The following is a 22823-nucleotide window of genomic DNA, read 5'->3' on the forward strand; positions in this document are numbered from 1 at the left end:
TAAAAGGCACCTTACAAGGAAACACCCTAGGAAAAATTTATCAGGATGGTTAATGAGTTATGCAGTCCCATGGTAACATGTCTACAGCACTTCTGGTGCTGACCTCACGCCTATGTCTGTGTAAAGCTCTACTCTTAGCCCTATAAAAAAAAAACAAACACAAAAAAGTGCTTGCCACCTGAGGCAAATGGCTAAAATTAGGCAAAACAGAAATGTTTTTCCCCTTGAGATTTGGCTTATGTAGGATTTAGGTGCTTTTATTGATACGCAAGTAATAAAGCAAAATTACGCATAATTTTAACCCTGCAGTTTTCACATTTCCTGGCCAAAGGACTCATTCAGACCACCTGAATTTGCAGGGAGTTCCCAGTCAGTCTAAAATGGGGTGATAGGCTGTCATTATCGCTACTGATTACAGCCCCTTCCACCACACAACCCAGCTGGGGCCCTTGTTCCTCCATTCTTATTTATGTTCCTCCAGAGAAAGGTCTGACTGAGTGAAGCTGCAAATAAATGACTTTCATTAACAGTACTTTCTCATCGTATGTGTTAAGGATAACCCTGACAGGGCAGGAGAATGAGTAGCCAAGATCCCAAACCATCTCTGGAGGTGACACAGGTCCTCACTGTTTATTTAAACACTGTCTTAATGTCACCAACTCTTACCACTGGCATTTTCGGTGTCTGTGTGTGCGTGGATGGTGAGGTGGGAGCTGACAACATGCAGCAATCTAAAGAGAAACCCAACTTTCCCCATTCATGAAACCTTCGCTTTTCTTTCCTCTCTCTTTTTGATAAAAGCAGCCACTTTGGTTCCCTCCTACTGACAAAAAGGTTCATGATCTCTCCTTCCTCCATTGGTGTAAGGATGCAGAAGAACAGGACACATCTTTCTGCTCTGTGTCCTGTTCCAACAGTCAATGCTCAAAGCCTTCCCTTCTTCTTCTGCCTTTGGCAGAGGAGTCAGCTTGGCTGCTCTTCCAAGGTTTTATGGGAAGAACCCCGTGTGATGCACTTCTGTTTTGAGAAGTTTATACTCAATCATAAAAATTCCAGGCAGGATTTTGTTCCCATTTCTTTTTTCTTAACTTTTCTTTAAGTGCCTCAACAGTTGCAATGCAAAGAGAAAAGAAGGAAAAGCAAAGATGTCACTAAGTACGGATCTTAAAAAAAGCAGTAGAGTATCAGGCACTATAAAATTTTTCTGTTGGTCAGTTACCACTTGGGTTCTGCTCCATCCTACCTCATTGACGCCAAGTTCATGCCTCAACCATGAAGAAGGTGGCGTTTGCTTCCTCTGGGCCTTTTCTTACCTTCTTTTCTTTGTCCAAAAATGGTTCCTCCGGTTCCTTCCAACAACCTTCCATCGCTCCTTCTTCCCCCGGGATAACTGAGGTCGCCTACTCCCTGCTTCGCCTTGTCCACATAGTGAGTTGTTTCGAAGCTAGTCACGTCTTGATGTCTTACAAGCATTAAGTCAAGTGCGGCATCTGCATTTTACAAAATGTCAATTTAAAAAAAAAAAATGTTCACATCCGGACTTAAAGTTGTGCTAATCATAACTAAAAAAGCCTTGTGTATACCTGGCTGTAGTAACAGAGACCTTGATGGCCGGTTATTTCTGCAGCTCTCTCCCTGTTTTCCTGAACTTCACTGTGACATGGATGTGAAGACAAAAGCCTTTAGAGACACACACCTTGCATTGTTTATATGGCAAATCTGGATGCTTTAGAAAAATCCAATTAATAATAACGGGCTATTTATGAGTTTATTAATAAACCGACGCAAAGCGTGTGTGTGTAATGAGTCATTTAGGTCCATGGCATTTTCTTGGATTAATAATCCAAATGCCTGAATTAAGATTTATATAAAGAAACCTTATGGGGCCTGTTACTGTCATTTTTGTTAAATAATTTTCCTCAAAGTCATACAAATAAACATGGTTTTTGCACACTAAAACCTAATAGCTCCTAAGAAACCATTACACTCATCTGTGAAATAATATGCATGTTTAAATGCATCTAAATACATTTTTAATGTATTTGTGCTATTCCAAGGGAGACCATAATGCCTCTTGTGCCAGCAATAACGGTTTATTATGTTGATTTTCATACACACAAGCTTTTTTTTTCCTTCCTAGTGCAAAAGCAGTAAGAAATTAAGCCGTAAAATCTACACCCAAGCAAAATTATAGATTTCACCTAATCCCACAAAATACAGGAAATTAAGACTATAAAATTACTGGGTTTTTTATCCCTGGCTCAGCTCATTTTGCTTGTAATTAAAGCAAGGTTCGCTCAAGGAGGTCACAGATTAGAAAACCTGTTATTAACTCTGATTAAGACAATTAGGATACAAGCCACAAGCCCCTGCCTTGACCCCAGAGCTGGGTGAGGAACGTATTGCCAGCAGGTCAAGGGAGGTGATCCTTCCCCTCTACTCAACACTAGTGAGACCACACCTGGAGTAGTGCGTCCAGTTCTGGGCTCCCCAGTACAAGAGAGACATGGACATACTGGAGAGCCCAATGACGGGCCATAAAGATGATGGTGGGACCGGAGCATCTCTCCTGTGAGGAAACGCTGAGGGAGCTGGGGCTGTTCAACCTGGAGAAGAGAAGGTTTGGGGGGATCTTATCGATGTATATAAATGCCTGAAGGGAGGGTGCAAAGAGGATGGAGCCAGGCTCTTCTCAGCGGTGCCCAGTGAGAGGACCAGAGGCAATGGGAACAAACTGGAACACACAAGGTCCCATGTGAACACCAGGAAACACTTTTTCACTGCGAGGGTGACCGAGCACTGGCACAGGTCGCTCAGGGATGTTGTAGAGTCTCCATCCTTGGAGATACTCAAAAGCCTCCTGGATGTGGTCCTGGGCAACCGGCTCCAAGTGGCCCTGCTTGAGCAGGGGGTTGGACCAGATGACCTCCAGAGATCCCTTCCAACCTCAACCATTCTGTGGTTCTGTGATCGGCAGACCCTGACCGGTGACATGGGCAAGGAATTTTAAACAGCGTTACCTCAGAGTTGCCAGTTATGGAAAGCGTGTTGTAAGGGGTAAAATAAGAATAGATTGATACTTAGTTCAGACACAGTGTCTTAACCATCTAAAGTTCCACTCTTTCTATTCCTGTACTGAAAACGTCAAAGACCATGGCAGTATGTGGGGAAATCCTCCAGGAGAGGACCACAAATAACTCAGGCCATGATGACAAGCAAGGATTTAAAGTGCAATGCGGTAACGTAAATTTAGCAAGTGGGTGATAAAAACACAGCGGAGCTAAAGTCCGGCGAGCGTTAAACACGCAGCAAACCTCCTTGCTAACAAGGTGGAGCTGGAGGCTGCCGAGGCTTGGAGGCAGCGAGGCGGCAGCCACGGTGAAGATGAGCTCGGTGACTTCTCACCTCAGACACCAGGGTTTTGTAAATGCTACCCAACCCATGAGCAGCCTGTCCACTAAAAGCTCCAAATAGCAGAAACTCGTTAGCGAATAATGAAGAAGCCCCGAGCCACCCTGCGTACACTTTTTGGTTGTCTGCGTTGTGTATCCTGCTCTCTCTCATCCCACCCCGGTCTGTGAACCGCTCTGCAGTCACACCAAGAAGAACCAGATCTGCCTCATGCCTGCCTTCATTCGCTCCTATATTAAACAATGCTGACGGACCGAAATGGAAATCTATTCACCTGTCTGATGCGTATCGGTGACTAAATGCGTCATCCCTGTTGTTAGGCCATGGACGATAATCCCGAGGCAATAACACGGTACTCGTGCCACCTGCAGCACCGGAGAGTGATTCATCCCACCTGCCCAGGATGCTGTTTCAGGATGATGGGAACATAACTCTGAAGCCACCCCGCTCTTTCCATCCTCTGCAGACGGAGAGCTTAGGCTGTCTGTGCCAAGCCTCATTTTACCTAGTGTGAAAGCTGGATGCTTTACAATACGCTGTAAAGTAGGATTTTAGTAGACCTCCACTCAACCAAAACACAATTTAATTGCGTACTTTAAAGACAAAAAGGTGTTTTGCTGCTATCTCTGTGTTTATCGTTAAATCTGCTTGCTTATTTTTTTCATTGAGAATACCCTGTTCCGCACACTGAGTTTTCAAGAGTTCAGGCATGGGATGTGGTACCCAGCCTACCAGATCTTCATCAGCTTGGCGTTCCTCATCGCCTTGCGCCTTTACAAGAAGTCGCGTTAGAAGATTACTGTGGTTTCCAAGGCAGGGGCCTGAGAATTGGGCCATGACAGAACTGTGCTACTGTCATTAGTAACAGATTTTTAGACATTTGCCCCTTTGTTAATAATGTATACTTTCGGGTGCATTAAAGAAAATCCACGTCTTTATTCCTCTCCACAGCAGTAATATAGCTAATGCTGACATTATTCCCCACCAATAATTCACGTCAACGTGATTGTAGTAAAATTCTTTGGGCCAATTTTACTGCTGCTCCTTACTCATTCTTTCCCGCAGTCAGACCGTGGTGGTTAGATTTCTGACATGGACTAAAAGCACTAATTTGCAGAACTTGCTTATTGTGAAATACTATACTCCTCTGTGCTAAGGAGACTTTGCTAATCCTTGCTATTCAATACCAGAACAATTAAGAAGCCTTGAGGAAGCCACAAAACACATGGGATATGAAGTGAATTACTGTGACTATGTCTCATGCCTCTCATTTATTGTTTAGGGTTGTCTTTAAGTAAAAAATTATTGAAAATATCTTTTATTAATGATCCTAGCCCCAGTTCTTACTTGCACTGTAGTTCTGTAATCCCAGAGCACCCTCACAAAGTTCCATGCCTTAATGAAGGAAAGTTTCTGAAGTGTTTAACAGATGTACTTAGCTCCCACTGCCTTTGTGGGATTGAACAAATGTAATTAAACTGAATATTCCCTATCTCCCCCCAAGCCCCTCAGATGCTCCCCGGTGATCATTATTGAATCTTCTTTCACCAGGTCCGTACATAATCCTTCTGAGAAAGACTGCGTTCACTTAGAAAGGATAAAAATCAGACGCGCTATATATAAAGCCAATTCAAGGCTGCCGTTAAGTGCTTTCCACGTTGTTCTGTTGAACATTAAGATAAAAACAAATTCGTATCTCCTTCAGATATACTACCTTCTTCTGCCTATCTTCATCTTTCAGTCAAAATGTCCTTATCTCTGGGGAATTCAAGTGAAATAACAATATCAAGAAATTATTGGTGTCTGGGTGACTCCTGGTGCTACTGCAATGCAAGTAAACTACGGATATTTTAAATATATGTAGCATTCAGCGGAAGACGAAAGCCCTGCAATTAATCATAATTCCCCTTGTATTCTCACTTCTGCTGTCATCTGTACCCAAACACCGCAGTTAGGCACAGGGAAAGGAAATTACCGAGGAATATCTCCTTGTGTCGCAATAGAATCACGAACAATAAACCAAACACACGTTAGCTTCCCCCAGCAGAAGTTTATGTCAGTGAGAGCTAAATTATGGTCTGGCCCTGGATTTTAGAGAAGAATTTCTCCCCTCACACTGATGTAACACCACTGAGGGCAGTTGTCTGCCTAAGTGCCATGGTAAGGTAAGAAGCAAATCAAGACGTTATCCTTTTCAACTTGAAAGCTGAGAGAAAAAGAAAGAATTTTTATTTTAAAAACATGTTATAATAAACTAAGCAACTGCTGAGCATACCTATTTTGTCTTTCAGCTACAGCGTATACATTTGTTTAATACTTCTAAACCTTTACTTAAAAAAAATAAATAATCACTGAAGAGACTTGACCTGGGTTTAGGTCAATCGTCTAGTCTTCATCTTTGGCGTTTAAGTCTGGTTTTGTTTTACAGGGCTACTAGGAGAAAACAGAGCCACTAACAAAGAGATCAGAGGATGACATGAATGCCACATGGACAAGGGCTGAACTCCTTTAGTAGGTGTCTTTGGTTACAAAAACACAATAAAGAAGAACGAACGATTCGGAAGGATGAAAAACCCTGAAAAATAACCTCAGGTAAAGAGTAGATGCTCTGGCAGAGATGAACGTGTACCAGTCTTGGAGCTGTGAGACGTTCAACAGCATCGCAAAGGTACAAGATGCAAGGCCCAGTACTCACGCTGGGATACTGGTTGTCCTACAAACACCGTGGACAGCTTGATTAGTTTGGATAGCCAGCGTCCTAACTATGAAAATGTGAACGGATATTGGAAAGTTCTAGTAATAGCTTTTGGCACAAAGCATCCAGCGTTATAAGAAGTTAATGGAGCAGGCTGAGGTCCCCAGGCTGCACAAACAGGGACCGGGCGGGCTTCCCACCACGCGCTCCTGCTCCAGCACTGCGATACACAGCATTCCCCTAACCACCCTCCCCTCCCATAGCAATCACCCCAGGCGGGAATTTCAACGTAATACAGTGTGTGACAGAGAAAGAGGTATTTCTGCCAAAAGAGATAATGAATGTCCTTTCTAATACAGAAAATAATGTAAAGGGCCATCATGGTTTAAGGGAGCTGAATGGCGTAGAAAATAGGGGCGAGGCAAATTTCTGCTTCTATAAACGCACGTACACACACCAGAGTGGGACTTTTCCCCCGGGGAGTCCTGGTGCAGAGTCTTTATTATTGTCTGCAGAATTTATCCCAATTCTGTTTGCAAACACTATTATTTACTACAAAAGCAACAGTTGCTAATTTCCCAAGTTACCTCGGTCTTCCAGATCAGACCTGTTCATTCCTCCTTCATCCGTTCGCCCACCGAGTCCACAACGCTCCACCACCGACGCGTATTGACTTCTTTTACTTCTTGTTTGCTCCATACCTTGACCATTGCCGCTTTTGAATCAACGCAGACTTGGCCAGAAGAGTCAAATCCCTGTTGTCGTATCTAAATAAGCACAAAGCACACAGCAACCCAGAGGAAGGCCAAACTGATGTCATTTGGGTATGACTCCCCTCCCCACCTTACCTTCCTCACTGGTTCCCACAGCTTTTTCAGAATAAATTCATTTATTGGGAGTAGATACCTGACAGTGGGTACTAGCCAAAAACTGGCAAACGCAAGCAGTTATTTCAGATTTGTAGTGTTCGACATCCTTTATCTGCCCCTCGACAATCCCGATTCTAACGGCTATGCCAAACGCCTTGTTAAAACTTTTGAAACCGCCACGAAAACTGTCAGGGGAGATAAACAATCTTTCAATCAGAAAATAGCTTCTCGCCTGCTATCTTATCAGCCAATACCACCTACTTATACAGAAAGCGTGTCTGCTGAGCTGCTCCTGATGGGAACACATTTGTAGAAGACCAGGAGCTCTGAGACCTGCCTTGAGTAACAGTCTGCCTCTTTTTTTTGCAAATTCACAGCCTCTTTCCAAGAGCCTTTGCCCAAACTGATCATTGTCACTTGAAAGCCAGCCAGTCACCGTCGGGGCCTTTGCAAATCTCTGCCTTTCACTGCCTACGGCTCCTCCTTTTTTACATGAAAATTGCTTTGTGCTTCCAGGTGTTTCTTCTAATCCTTACATACACACCTCTGCTTTTGTTTCCTGCACTTCTGGTTTTTTCTGGGCCTATTCCTTTTTTTTGCCTTTTTTTGCCTTTTTTTCTTCTTTTTTTCCTTTTTTTTCTTTTCCCTCTTTTTCCTTTTTTTTTTTTCTTTTGGTAAGGTTTGTCATTTAAAAGGAAAAAAAAATCCCTTATCCTAGTTGAACTCAAATCTTCCTTCTCCCAGAGCTTGTTTTCTGGGGGAGAAAATGCACCGCTCTTCCTCTAACTGCAAATTGTGATGTTCATCATTTTATAACTCCTGATTCAGACTGTCTTTTGAAAATAACTGCTTGGCTGTCCATCAAAATATCATCGAAGTCTGCAAGCTGCAGCATAAACTGCTCTTGCTGGTAGGAGGAATATTTCAAACCCAGTCACACAAATAACAAGAACAAATGTATATAAATAAATCATTCAAAGCAAGGTTTTCTTCCATTCCTGATAGCAGTGAATGTTAACAGAAAGAGCAAGGAATATATTTTAGCTACTGAAAGGAAGAACAGATGTGCAAGAAGTCAACATTTTCAGATCTGCAGCCTTCCGAGGTGAGCTGGGGCAGCTGACCCGGGTCACGATTTTCAAGAACAACTGGCGATTTTGAGCGTCTAATGAATGCTATTTCGGACACCACGTTCAGACCCGTCGAGCCTCGTGCGTGCCCACTCTCAATGAATTCCTCAGCGTCTTAGAAAAATGTATTCAGAATTTTAGGAGCAAAAGTAAAAAAGTAGTTGTTAAACATCTGCATCCCTGTCCCCTTTCCCGTGAGGAATGAATAGCCCTGAGCTCCCTCCTAGTGATCGATGGTGAAAGCACAAATCCTGAGACAGAATCAGAAAAAAACCGGCAAAACATTGATGTTTCTTCAGAAAACTCCGTAGTTCAATCCTTTATTCAATCCCATCTTTTCACTGTAGTTACAGAGAATTTGAGTACCACCAGTGAGCAGAGGGAAACTCCATTCCCACCAACATCATCCCCTTTGAAGCCGGCAAGGTGTCGGAGCAGTACTAGGCACCAAAACACTCACATTGCCCAAAGTCGCTTTTAGCACTGATAAAAACCGAATGAGTCCTTCCCCCATGGTGAATGGGAATCCATTTCAGAGACGAATGAAAAGGAAAAGCTGCCAGCAAAAGAAAGAAAGTTGGAAAATACTAGTATGGAAATCAAACATGACAAATGAGGTAACGTGGGCTGATGGGACACGAAAGAGAGGACTCAAGGGGGATGCAGGAATTGGGAGTGAAGATCACGATGATAAAGAAAAGTCTAAAGCATTTAGATGCTACAAATGAGAGTGAGGTGAGAAAACAGACATTTGGGCTGCAAGTACGGGGCGAAGCTTCTCATGGTTCTACGTGATTTTGAATAGTTGCTTGAAGAATGGTGACAGAGTGGTGGGGTGGGGTCTTCTAACGAGGCTGGGGTCTTCTAACAAGGTGGGGTCTTCTAACAGCTATTTTGATGTAGCTCTAAAATGTAACAGAGGACTCAGTCCTATAATACCAGATGGATGACCTGACCGCCTGCCATCTCTAAGGGCTTTTCATTACAAAAGAGTTTAACATCCAGCTGGATAGTGTCCAAGATCCCGCTGTAGCAGCAGCAGAATGTCCATAGTCAAATGAGACGAGAAAGGGACGAATCTTGTTCCCCTTCCAGATACCACCTTCGTTCTCTGTTTCTCTTCTGTTCTTTTTTTTCTCTTTAAACAGCTGGGACGTGCCCAGCTCTTCAGTTAGACACTCGTGTTTCTGTAAAGAAACTTTTTCCATTCCCTTCTTTCTTTTTATGAAACGGTAAAACTTTCAGAGAAGTTCTCAAGCACTTTAAAGCCTATAACCTTATAAAGTTATAAGGTTCTCCTGTCCCTAAGCTATACTGTAAAATAAGTCCACTGCACAAGCTCGTTTCATTTTTAATAATTCTATAGTTATTGCCCCATAACTTTCCTGGTCATGAACTCCAGGCATAAAATTGAAAAGAACAAGAAATCTGAAGACTCATTAATAAAATGCTTTCACACAATTTCTTCACTCTCCCTAATTTAGGGACAGATTCACCCCTTGGATGGATGTGAACAGACCCTGTCAGCGAATGGCACTGTGGACATCGCCGCTGGATTTGACCTCCGAACACTCAAGGTGAGACGTCATTGCGGGAAAGTGTCCTCTCTAGTCTTACGTTCAAGAGGATGTAAGATTGCAGATGCATCACACGCACACAGAGGCCCACTCTTGAAAATGCCTCAAAGGGTAAAATCAGGCTGTGAATGCTGAAGGAATAGGATATTGTCACCGTCAGGAAAAAAAAGAGTGTTTTGTGATGCTTTAAATACAGAGAGAAGTCTATATGACCCAGTGCTGGGATTCAGTCATGCAGAAGAGCAGTCTTTACCAAACCTTGCAGTGCAAACAGTAGCAAGGACTACCGTGGGGTTTTTCCATGCCTGACTAGTTTATATCCCAGAATAGTGACATCCCGGGGGGATGCAAAGCCACCCCACTGGCGTCGTGTCCTGCGTGGGGCTCGGGCACTGCCTGGGCGAGGGGGCACGGACCGGCCCCTCTCTGCTTGCCCACCCCTGGGCGTGCTCCGCGGGGAGGCATCCGCAGCACAACGGCACCTGCGTCTGCACTTCTGTTCTATTCCCTTCCCTTCCCTTCCCTTCCCTTCCCTTCCCTTCCCTTCCATTCCATTCCGTTCTGTTCCGTTCCGTTCTATTCTATTCTATTCTATTCTATTCTATTCCATTCCATTCCATTCCATTCCATTCCATTCCCTTCCATTCTATTCTATTCTATTCTATTCTATTCTATTCTATTCTATTCCATTCCATTCCATTCCATTCCATTCCCTTCCATTCTATTCTATTCTATTCTATTCTATTCTATTCTATTCTATTCTATTCCATTCCCTTCCCTTCCCTTCCCTTCCCTTCCCTTCCCTTCCCTTCCATTCCATTCCATTCTGTTCCATTCTGTTCCATTCTATTCTATTCCATTCCATTCCATTCCATTCCATTCCATTCCATTCCATTCTATTCTATTCTATTCTATTCTATTCTATTCCATTCCATTCCATTCCATTCCATTCCATTCCATTCCATTCCCCTCCATTCTATTCTATTCTATTCTATTCTACTCTATTCTATTCTTTTTTATTCTATGCCATGCCATGCCATGCCATGCCATGCCATTCCACTCTACTCTACGCTACTCATTTCATTCCATTCCATTCCATTCCATTCTATTCTATTCTATTCTATTCTATTCTATTCTATTCTATTCTATTCTATTCTATTCTATTCTATTCTATTCTATTCTAACTCTATTCTATTCTACTCTAATCTATTCTATTCTGTTCTACTCTTACTCTACTCTATTCTATTCTACTCTATTCTATTCTGTTCTACTCTTACTCTACTCTATTCTACTCTACTCTACTCTATTCTATTCTATTCTATTCTATTCTATTCTATTCTATTCTATTCTATTCTATTCTATTCTATTCTAACTCTAATCTAGTCTACTCTAATCTATTCTATTCTGTTCTACTCTTACTCTACTCTATTCTATTCTACTCTAATCTATTCTATTCTGTTCTACTCTTACTCTACTCTATTCTATTCTACTCTATTCTATTCTGTTCTACTCTTACTCTACTCTATTCTACTCTACTCTACTCTACTCTACTCTAATCTAATCTATTCTATTCTATTCTATTCTATTCTATTCTATTCTATTCTATTCTATTCTCATTAACAAAATGAGGCTCCAGAATGGATGATCTGTAACATCCTAGGCTCACTTTTGAAATTCCCCAAGCAACAGTCTAGAATAAAGCAGAAGGGTTTAAGTCCTCTACTGAATTTTGAATTCGTGCTTTAAAAAACTGCCCGTGAAAGACACCTCTGAAAGGTTTCCAGGGGGTTAATTGAAAAAAAGGTTTTTGCACACCCATAAAAGTGTCATTTTATAAATTATATTTTACATCATAGTATTACAAAAATTGCATTCGCACTTATTGATTAACCAGCTATAAACCCAACAATAGATTATACAAACTCTATAGGATTTTTTCCCATACAAATAAACGTTTCACATTACTCTGTGCTGGGAACAAAGAGTTTCCAATGACATGAGCATAACTGTGAGCACCGACTGAACAAACATCAGGTTCCTACCAAAGATAATTTATTATATTAATTATATCTTGTGTGAAACTCATAGAATGAGAGAGAGTGGAAGAAGTTATTTTCCTTGGAAATGTAAAACATTGACAATATTGATTAATTTTAAGTGTGGTGATAAAAATTCTTCTGTCCCCAGAAACCTGTTCTGTTTCCTTCTCTTTTTTTTTCCCGTGTATTTTTTTCACCTTCAGATTTTAATCTTTTCATTTTAATTCCATTCTTCTATTAAAAGCAAAAAAAATTAAGTTGCATTTGTTTCGGCCCTTACGACCCAACCCGTGGAAATGCAGAGCGGGTTTCTTTAACAATCCCTGTGGAGGCAATGAGGTTTGGGTGTGCTCATGCACTGGGAAATTTCCCAAAAAAGATGTGCGGGAATAACTGTTGGAATAATTGTTCCCTAAGAGTTATTTCCGTATACCCCTGCATGAACTCTCGCAATCTGAAATCATTAATTTTTTTCCCCATCTGGAGGTGGATTGAGCTAAATATGAAAAAATAATCATCACAATCTGGCATAAATTTCCACAGGGGGCCTCCGTTGGAATAACTTTTCTGGAATAATTAGTCCATCGCTGGTCTGCTGGCAAACTTCCAAGCGCAGACAAGTCTTTATAGGGCGTTATTTAATTTATTTGCCAAGCACCACGCCGCTCAGAGACACAACACGACCGCGGGCTGGTGGTACCCAAAGGTTTGCCCAGATGGCACGGCAGATCCCTGCCCGGGGGTGCACCTAAAGGCCCTGCAAAGCAATAGCCCCCGTTAGAAGATAAATTAGAGTGCTTTTATTTGGTTTCTGCTCTTGTGCATCACCCACAAATCCTTAATGTTCTGCAGTGGCTGCAGAGGGAGCTGGAGGGGACTCGCCGCTGCCTGCCCACCCACCCAGACGTCCCTGGGATGAGCCCAGCACCGGCGACGGCAGCGTGGCCGGAGCAGCATCATGCCCGTCTGGCTCACCGCACCGCCTGGGACCCCCAGCCACCGTTCGGGAGATGCTTTCTAAAGTGCTTCAAGGATGCAAACTATCACCAGTGATTTTAATTGTAAAAGCCAAACGCTACCACTTTTGGACTCCCACCACAGTAATGCCTCTATTAAGTACTTAAAGAATATCTTGCATGTATTTCTCCACTTCAATTAAAAAGTGTGCAGCTGTATAACACCACAGCAGGTCAGACGGGGAAAGGAAGGCCACCTCCTAGGAGAGAGAGAATTTTGAAAAATAAGAGGCACCTCTTCACTCATGCTGGTTGCTCAGAGCTGGCAGTATAGGGGGAATATAACGTGGCACTCCACCTCGTCACCCACCGACCCTGACTTCTGCAGCAGGTAGGTAACCCCGGACCCACCAAGTACTCACCAACCCATCACGCTCTCCTTCTACAAGCTCCAGCAAGGTGGTCTGGCTGAAGGTCAACAAGGTGGCCAGCCTTCTCTCTCCAAAACAATTAAATCACCAGGAAAGACAGTTACGGGCCACTGCAGCGATGTGAGGCTGGTTAAGAGATGCTAGGAAGCAAGAAGGCACCATAAGGCTAGTTCTTGCTAAGCCGGCAACTCTTGCCATTTAGCAGAAGCTGCCAGAGTTTCTGGGTCGAAATACGTGGGATTGGGGACCATAAAACTGCCAGAGATTTGGAATCCTTTATGAAAAGAGAGTGATGCTAAATTATCCCTCGAACTGCTGATCTCTGGATTTGAGGATGCAAATCTGAAGAGCTTTCCTGCACGCTGCCTTCTCTGGAAACCTTTGAGAAGAGGACATGGCTGACAGGGGGAGGCAAGTGCTTATTATTTTACTACAAATTTTCCCCTGAGATGAATGTCAGTGTAATCATTCAGAGCCTAAAATCTGTCCTGAGACAGGAATCAATACTTCTGTTTTAAGCTTCATTCACGGAGAATGAGTATGTGCTAAAATAGTCCCGAATGGATGGGGTGTTGGCAGTTTATCATCTGTCAGCAGAACATTGATGAAATATTTTTCTCGCACCCCATACGAAGATACGTACGCGATCGTTGTTCATTATATAGGTGTAAGAAGACTCCTTTTATTTTTTTAAATTTACAAAACAGATGAAGAAAAGCTGAGGATTGATAAAGGTTATTTATTGAGCTGGACGCGCGCTCAGAAATTTGTTTTATATCATTTTACAGTGTAGGGAACGTTACTCCACCTGCAGGATACAGCGTGGGCTGGGCTGAACTTGGCCTTCAGTCCTCAGTGTGAAACTTTTCGGAGTGCATTTTGCTACACGGGCAGGGCAGTGCCAGAGGGAAGCGCTTGGGAATCACGCCTTATTCAGCCTCGTGCTAATGCAATTCCCTTTGTTGTTACTTCCCAAGTCCGAATTCAGCTGCAGGAGCAGATATTAACAAGTCAAAAAGAGAAAAACCATTTAAGAGGCGGCATACGCGTTTCACAGTCTTAGCACCTTAGAAGAAAGCCATGGGGCTCCAGCTGAAACTGGGAGCAGGAACGCAGAGCAGGAATCCCCTGATGGGGTCAGGTGGAGAGAAACTTTACAGCTGTCGCGGATGGGGTGAGGGTGCGCTTCACTCGCTAGAGAGAAGTAAAAATATAGTTTATTGATACAGAATAGGGAGTTAACAAAGTTCAACGCGACAGTGGTTTAACAAGATTCGATGGCGAGGCGCACTCAATTATTTACTGCGTAGAGGACAGGGTCAGACAAAGCTGTCAGGGAGACCCTCCCGTTGAGTCGGGAGGTTCGGAAAAGGATGCCCTTGCTTTCTAAACGCCTTCTCGGAGAGGACTCGAGGTGCGGCTGGATCCAGTCCTAGTCCCAGACTTGGCCAACGGTTTATGTCTAAAGGATTATATATATGCGCAATCAATCCTTTATATCGCTTAGCTAAGCTTTCCAAGTTTAGCACGCCGTTAGTCACTTCCCGAGGATCTGTTGGGGCAAGGAATCTCTCCGCCTCGAGGAGTAACCTTGAGAGGCGTCCCTGCTCCAGGGGAGATCCTGGCGTGCAGCCCGCTGCCCTGCAGGAGAGCTCAACGGGCTCTTGGGCCGCTCACTATTTATGGGGGTAAGAGGATTGACCCATAGTCATATTTGCACGCCGAGCACAGGTTTTAGTTTCTCCGGTGGGCTCACTGCGCAATAGCCCTTGGCTGTCGTGCTGTTATCTGTCTCCTGAATCCACTTGGAGCTGATGCAGCCATCCTGACCAGATGCATCCATTCCAGTCACCACTGGTGGTTATCACCTGGGCAGGGTTGCAGGAGATAGAGGTCGGGGGCGGGGGAAGCACGCCGTCACATCAGCCCCACGGGAACGATGCATCAGCGAGAGCTCGACGAGTCCAACCACCAAACCCCGGTACAGGCATCGCCTCCCTGTGTTTCAGACTCACCCCGGCCGAGCGGTGTGACACACAAGCTATGCTCGCCTTCCCAGCGGCGTATTTTCCACTCACATTTGTAAATGACGGCAACAATTCCTTGGTCCTCAGGTCGTTGCAAGAAGGTGCGCAGCATTTCTGGCTAAGCTGGGCTTGACAAATGCCCTTTTAAATTCTTTTCGGTACTCCTACCTTCTCAGAGGCACCTAAACCTGCAAAACAGATGGGGGGGGATCTCGCCGTTTAACGCAGGTAATGCGGTGGGTATTGCCTCGGCGCTGACAGGGGGGTTCTACCTCAAATAATCTACCGCTGCAGTCATCCAAGCAAATGCATATTGCTGCCTAAGCCCAAACTGATTGAGTTTCCATTTTTCTAACAGCCTCGTCTATACCTGAAGAACTTGCTGGTATTATCTCCGCTTAGCGCAGTCGTGTTTTTTAAAAGAGCATTTTACTAGAGTGGAACGAATATCAGGGACCTGGCAAAGCCCTTTCTTGGGCAGCGTTAGCGGTGCTGGGTGGAGGGAAGCAGAGCAAGCGCAGGCAGGGTGCAGGCAGGGGCAGGACGGACGGACACCGCGCGCACGGGCCGGCGGGGAGGTCGCGGCAGGCTGAGCCGAGCAAAAGACCTACAGATAAGCCTTTGGGTCATCTGGGAAGTTTCTGGGAAGGCAATGAGGTAATTGCTGAAAGTTTTAGGTAAAGTAAGTACCTAAAATACCTAAAATACCAGTACAAGTCCATAAAATTCAAGAAGAATAATTGAACAGAAAAAAGTACTTTTAAATAGAAAAAAAAAAAACAAAAACCCAACATTTCTAGAATAGAAATCCTTACAAGTATTTCGGTTTTGAAAAACTACCACCAGAAGCACAGAAAGCCACATGGGTACAGAAAAAGAAAACCCAGAAGAGTCTTTCACTTGCAGGTTTAAGGTCACTGAATCTGTAAATGTGGTTAGAATTGGATAAATATTGGTTAAAAGAGGGGAGAAATTTGGAAATATTGCGTGATTCATTTTGATATTTTAACCAAATAGTCAAAATCCTCCCACAGAAGAGATTTCATCTTTTAATTTCGCTTGCTTAAACTTTGTAAAGAGCAAAGCCACCTGGAAACAAAATGTTTGGGAGCAGAAGGCTTATTTTTCAAGCATGAAAAATATGTTTTCATTGTGGGTTTACTAACATTTCAGTTTATCCACTGAGCAGTTAAATCTGTTTGCAGAGGCTCAGGGGAGACTTTGGGCATCGGAAAATCTTAAGCACCTACCCTGTAAAATACAGCGAGTGTAAGACGCTGCTTCAGTTACTTGAGTGTCGTTGGCTCGGGCGCAGCTAAACTCCCCAAAACCTCAACAGATAACTAAATACTGATTGTCAGGATGCCGAGATTTCGGCAGTTCCCTGCAAACTCGAAAGCCAAATTGAAAATAACTCCTGCAGAAGCACAGATGTGTTGTAGGGGCTCCTTCCAACTGGGCGTGCCAAGGAAAGAACCAAAATCTGCCTAAATCCTGGCCATCCGTCCTGTTACATATTCATCGTGTAAGGCAGCGGGCAGTTGCACGAGCAGGCTCTGGTTTTGAATGTTGAAGTGTTACATTTTATTCGCCTTATAGTTAGGATTGAACGTGCAAATAATTACGTGGTTACGGCGGTTTTTGTCGGCCCCTCGTGCCTTGCTTCTGCAGCAGAGGCAGGGAGGTGGGAAGCCTCTGCCCCTTGCTAGCCGGGAGCAGAGGGAAGCTAGCCGGGAGCTAGCCGGGAGCTAGCCGGGAGCAAAGGTAGGGAAAGGGGAGGCAGGAGAGCGCAGGTCGCTGGGTGAGGTGCAGGATGCGGCTTTTCGGAGACGTGCTGCGGCTCGATTCCAGTTGAGAACTGCCTTGCTTTCCAACGGCTTTCAAAATAACCTCGGCTAAAGCCCGTTAGAGTCAACTGGGGGGTTTTCGCCTTGATTTTATAGAGCTGTGAATCAAACTCTCTGCGTACCGCAGTCATTAATTGAAACAGTAAAGCCTTGTATTTCTCCCAACATTTCTATTTTTAGACCACAATGTGCTTTGTCTCAAATTCACCGAAGGGCCAAGGTCCTTTAGTGGGATTTCAGCAGAACGGGGACGTTCAAGCCCAGAGCTGAAGCCTTTGGCATATCCGACCATCTACCATCCCAGCCCGGAGCTGCCGCCCTCCCTCGCGTACGCTTTTGTAGGGAACTGGTTGATGGCTTTCCCACCTCTTACTCCAGAACACGTACCGCAGAGTGATGCTAAACGCAGGATTACAGCTTAATTTCTAGAGCTGGGTTTATACGGCATAGAATCATAGAATTATTTAGGTTGGAAAAGACCTTTAAGACCATCGAGCCCAACTGTAAACCTAAAGCTGCCAAGTCCACCGCTACACCGTGTCCCTAAGTGCTACGTGTCCCAGAATAGTCAATACGCAGGTCCCAAAAAATCAGACAATCATAATTCTGGAAAAGATTGGAAAAGAGGGGTGTTGAACATATTTGCCTTCCGCAATTGCTGCTGGCTGGTCCCCGCTACTTCTCCATGGGCCACCCCTGGAAGGGGCTGCCCCAGATGTTGGGCTCCCTGCTCCGTCTCTCCGGGTGCTCTGCCTGCCGGGGGTGCTCTGCGGGCAGGAGAAATTAATTTTTAATTCCCAGGGCTTTTTCGGATCCCCGGGAGCGGTCCCGAGTGGGTCCCAGGGCGGTGGGAAGGGGGGGGGGGGGTGCTGCGAGCTCTGCCTGCAGCAGCGGGGCGGGCAGGTCTGGCCCCAGCGCTGGCAGCCTGAGCCGAGCCCTGCCTGCCCTGCCTGCCCTGCCTGCACTGCCTGCGCTGCAGGCAGCAGCCGGGCACATTGGTTGAGCTGCACCGACCTCTAGAGGCTTCGGCCCCAATTGCCTCCATCGCCGCCTCGGCAGCGGCCGCAGCCGGGGAGCGGCAGCGGTTTTTTTGTTCCCCGGGGAAGGGCAGGGATTGCATGGGACGGAGGTGGGGAAGGGCAGGGGTTGCATGGGATGGAGGTGGGGAAGGGCAGGGGCTGCATGGGACGGAGGTGGAGAAGGGCAGGGGTTGCATGGGATGGAGGTGGGGAAGGGCAGGGGTTGCATGGGACGGAGGTGGGGAAGGGCAGGGGTTGCATGGGATGGAGGCGGAGAAGGGCAGGGGTTGCATGGGATGGAGGTGGGAAAGGGCAAGGATTGCATGGGACGGAGGTGGGGAAGGACAGGGGTTGCATGGCATGGAGGTGGGGAAGGGCAGGACTTGCATGGGATGGAGGTGGGGAAGGGCAGGGACTGCATGGCATGGAGGCGGGGAAGGGCAGGGATTGCATGGGACGGAGGTGGGGAAGGACAGGGGTTGCATGGGACAGAGGTGGGGAAGGGCAGGGGTTGCATGGCATGGAGGTGGGGAAGGGCAGGGGTTGCATGGGACGGAGGTGGGGAAGGGCAGGGGTTGCATGGGACGGAGGTGGGGAAGGGCAGGGGTTGCATGGCATGGAGGTGGGGAAGGGCAGGGATTGCATAGGATGGAGGTGGGGAAGGGCAGGGACTGCATGGGATGGAGGTGGGGAAGGGCAGGGATTGCATGGGACGGAGGTGGGGAAGGACAGGGATTGCATGGGACAGAGGTGGGGAAGGGCAGGGGTTGCGTGGGATGGAGGTGGGGAAGGGCAGGGATTGCATGGGATGGAGGTGGGGAAGGGCAGGGGTTGCATGGGACGGAGGTGGGGAAGGGCAGGGATTGCATGGGATGGAGGTGGGGAAGGGCAGGGATTGCATGGGATGGAGGTGAAGAAGAGCAGTAATTGCATGGCATGGAGGTGGGGAAGGGCAGGGATTGCATAGGATGGAGGTGGGGAAGGGCAGGGACTGCATGGCATGGAGGTGGGGAAGGGCAGGGATTGCATAGGATGGAGGTGGGGAAGGGCAGGGGTTGCATGGCATGGAGGTGGGGAAGGGCAGGGGTTGCGTGGGATGGAGGTGGGGAAGGGCAGGGATTGCATGGGATGGAGGTGGGGAAGGACAGGGGTTGCATGGGATGGAGGTGGGGAAGGGCAGGGGTTGCATGGGATGGAGGTGGGGAAGGGCAGGGATTGCATGGGATGGAGGTGAAGAAGAGCAGTAATTGCATGGGATGGAGGTGGGGAAGGGCAGGGGTTGCATAGGATGGAGGTGGGGAAGGGCAGGGGTTGCATGGGATGGAGGCGGGGAAGGGCAGGGATTGTATAGGATGGAGGTGGGAAAGGGCAGGGATTGCATGGGATGGAGGCGGGGAAGGGCAGGGATTGCATGGGAGGGAGGTGGGGAAGAGCCCGCTCCATCTCCTGCTTTCCCTCGCCTCTCTCCAGCCTCCCTCCCCGCAGAGGCGCCCGGCAGCACCGGCCCCGCTACCCACCGTATGTTTTTTTTCTAGAAGGTGGCGACGTGTTCTGCACCCCGGCTTTTCTCAAGCTGGCTTTTGGATTTGGATTTAATCTCCGGCCATATCACAAAGGAAGGAGAAGGGAGAGTTGAGCATTTTCGCTGCCTGAGAAATAATTCCGCCTCCCTGAGACCACAAAGAACGGCTTACATAGAGTATCTGATGGTGGGTTGGTTGTATTAAAGAGGCTGCTTCAGCTTTAAAGGTGATCTTAATTTCTTTCAAAACGTGCCCAGTGAATCTCTATGGTCTGCTCCTGGCAAACAGCGTATATACATACACGGGAAGGCTGCAGCTACCCCTGTATATGAAACGCAAGCCACTTCTATGCACAAGATACACTATAAATATTGTATTCAACATACAAGATGACAGCGATCGCCCAATTTAACCCATATTTGAGTTCTTCCAAGGACTAAATGTTAAGGCAGGTAATGTAAATAAAATGTGGATAACCCCGGAGGGGATCGCTGAGGGTTCGCTGGTCAGCAACCTCCGGTTTCTCCGGGGAAGAGCTACAAACGGAAGATGGAGGCAACTGTTTAGATCCTCCTTCATTTAAGGACCTAAACTGCTGTTGTCACATTAAATATAGGTATTTCATAAAGGTCGCTTTAACGGCTTGCTTTACAAAGCAGTCCTCGATGAGGACAGGGGAAGAGACAGGAGGAGGAATCCCAGTGAGTGATGAAGGGAACCGACTCATCTTTTAAGGAACTGTAGCAGCTAAATAACATGCATGAGTCGCAAAATCGTATTTACTACCAAAAATTTCCACCTAAACCAGCATGTGAACACGGCCCTGCTGGAAAGAACATCAGAAATGAGTGTTGTAATGTGGATACAGGTTTAACGCTCCGGGAGGAAAACTCCGCTCGCACGGAGATGCACTCGCTCATGTGCCAACGGTTGGCAGAAGTTTGCGGGCAACCTAATCCCATCCTTCCTTTCTGCACCTATTTGGTGGCAGAGGTAGAGAGGGCTCTGCAATGAGGCAGGGAGAAGGGACAGAAAACTTTCATGAAGCAAATTTAGCGTTTGCCAATCCTGTCATTCTTACAATAGGCGAAGGGAATTGCAACTCGCACAATGGGATTTCCAAATTGCTGCCTGCGTGCGAGGGATGCCCTCTACCTGGAACAACACGATCCTGGGGTTCCCTTAGCGCTCAGAGACATCCTTGCATTCCTTAGAACACAACCCGTGGTGGCTAAATCGGAGAAGGCAGCTGAGCAGTAAGTGAGACCGGCGGAACGGCAGCAGCTTGTCAAGAGAAAGAAGGAATTCCCTTTCCCACCCTGCTGCAAATAAAGGAGCTGCTGAGCCCTGGGCTCAGTCATCTGCTGTGCCGATGGGAAGAGCTAATCTTTGGATCCAAGCGGTGCTTTGGGTGTTCTTGTTCCAGCGAATACTGAGAAAATAGAGCAAAAGAGTGGTTTGGAAGTAGCGGTGAGTTTGTGTTTGAAAGCGGCTGGCAGGCTTGTTAAACGTGGGCAGGCTGGGTGTCAGGGCCCTGGGTGCTGTGAACTTTCAGGGTTCTTCGGGTAAGAATGGCTCCTGCCAGTAGGAACCAAATCATTCATAGTTTCTGGTTTTGACACCTGCTTCTGTATAAAAAAAATTCAGCATTTTACATGACTGCAGCTTAGATTGTTTGTCCAATTTATTCGTGACAGTGTAAAGCTAAACTACACTGAGAGTGCTAAAACATTAGCCAAAATTATTAATAATGTCCTTTTTTTTTAAGGGTATAAGAGAATGCTGAAGGTTGTTAATGATAAATTCCAACTCAGCTGGCCTACGGCGAGGTACTGTACCGGAGAGCGTGCCCTCCAGCGCCCGGCCAAGGTCTGAGGGGAACAAGCTTGCGAGGTGGACAAGGAACCCAAAAAGTCTTTTCCCGTTCTCTCTCCTGCAGTGACTCCTGCTGTAGCTAGCACGGCAGGCCAAATACGTAAGATCACTACTTTAAAGGTAAACGCCTTTAACCCAGGTTTTTCTAGTTATTTCTCTCTCTCCTGGAAAAAAAAAAGATGAAAAAAAAATGTTGTTTAATGAGCTTTTACAACTGAAGAAGCAGCAAACCATAAATCTCCACTCCCTTCCCTCAAACACGTAGTGGTTTTCAGGCAGCCCCTCAATCCCATGTCCCTCCAGCCGCAGGTAACGACCCCAGCACTAAGCTAGAGCACGCCACGCTTTCTCTCTGGCCCCAGAATTTGCTATTATTTTTCTCAAAAGGGGAATGGCTTCAGCTGGAGCCTAAGGAATATGCCCGTGTAGCGCATGAGATGAGGGTTAGCACATACCGAGGGTGGGGAGGTGTCAAGATGTGGAATCCCGTATCTGGAATAACCTGTAACCACCACCATCCCCACCACTGGTTAACCAGTTAAAGCCATTTAATCTCTGTTCGAAAGGTAGGAGCAGTAGTTGCCCAGGACAGGTACACCAGGTCCGCCTGGGTTTGGAGCTATAGGCTAGCGATGCCCTTCCCTCTCGGTGATCTTGCTGATTTCCAGACAGAAAAATATCACTAAACCCAGAAAATCATTCCCAGCTGCTCCAAAGACCACTAAGGCATCACTATAGTGGATTAATATCCATCTTTTTAGTACCAAAATACCATCTTACTGCCAAGGGGTGAAAGAAAGGCTTCCGTCAGAACCGCAATTTTGACGGAAAGGTGATGAAAGCATTAGCGGAAATTCTTTTCTCCAGTTTGAGTCCGAACTTTGACAACTTCTTGGGTTTTAATACAAAGCTTTCTAGCTTTGACAGAGAACATCTTTTCATTAAAAAAGAGAGGCATTTCCTTCCCCCAAGGCTCTTCAGCCACCTTTAGTAACGGTGGTTAATCACTAAAAAAAAGTGATGAGACATCATCAAGAAATTAAACACGTTAACTAGCGTAGCACCGTGTCACGGGAGCCACCACAGCCGGCGCAGGGGATCGGGGCAGCACAGTCCGGACCTGCGAGAGCAGGACAACCCCCGGGCCCCGAGGGCATTAAGCGTTAATATTGGTCTAATGAACAGCAAAAAAACCTACGAGGCAGAGCTGAACAGTTACTATTAAGCGTAACCTTTCTTCTGAAAGAGCTGTATCTGCTTTTTGCTCTTACGTGAAATCTTTTAATGGGGAAGAGCCTCTTAAAGGCACTTCTGTGCTGGTTTTACTGCGCTTGAACATGCAGTCATGTAAGGAGTAACGTCCCGGTCTTTGCGTCCCTAAAATGAGACCGCATTGCCCAGCTACACGGGAGAAGTCGCTCACG

This window comes from Mycteria americana (genome assembly GCF_035582795.1).
Source record: "Mycteria americana isolate JAX WOST 10 ecotype Jacksonville Zoo and Gardens chromosome Z unlocalized genomic scaffold, USCA_MyAme_1.0 Scaffold_30, whole genome shotgun sequence".
NCBI lineage: Eukaryota > Metazoa > Chordata > Aves > Ciconiiformes > Ciconiidae > Mycteria > Mycteria americana.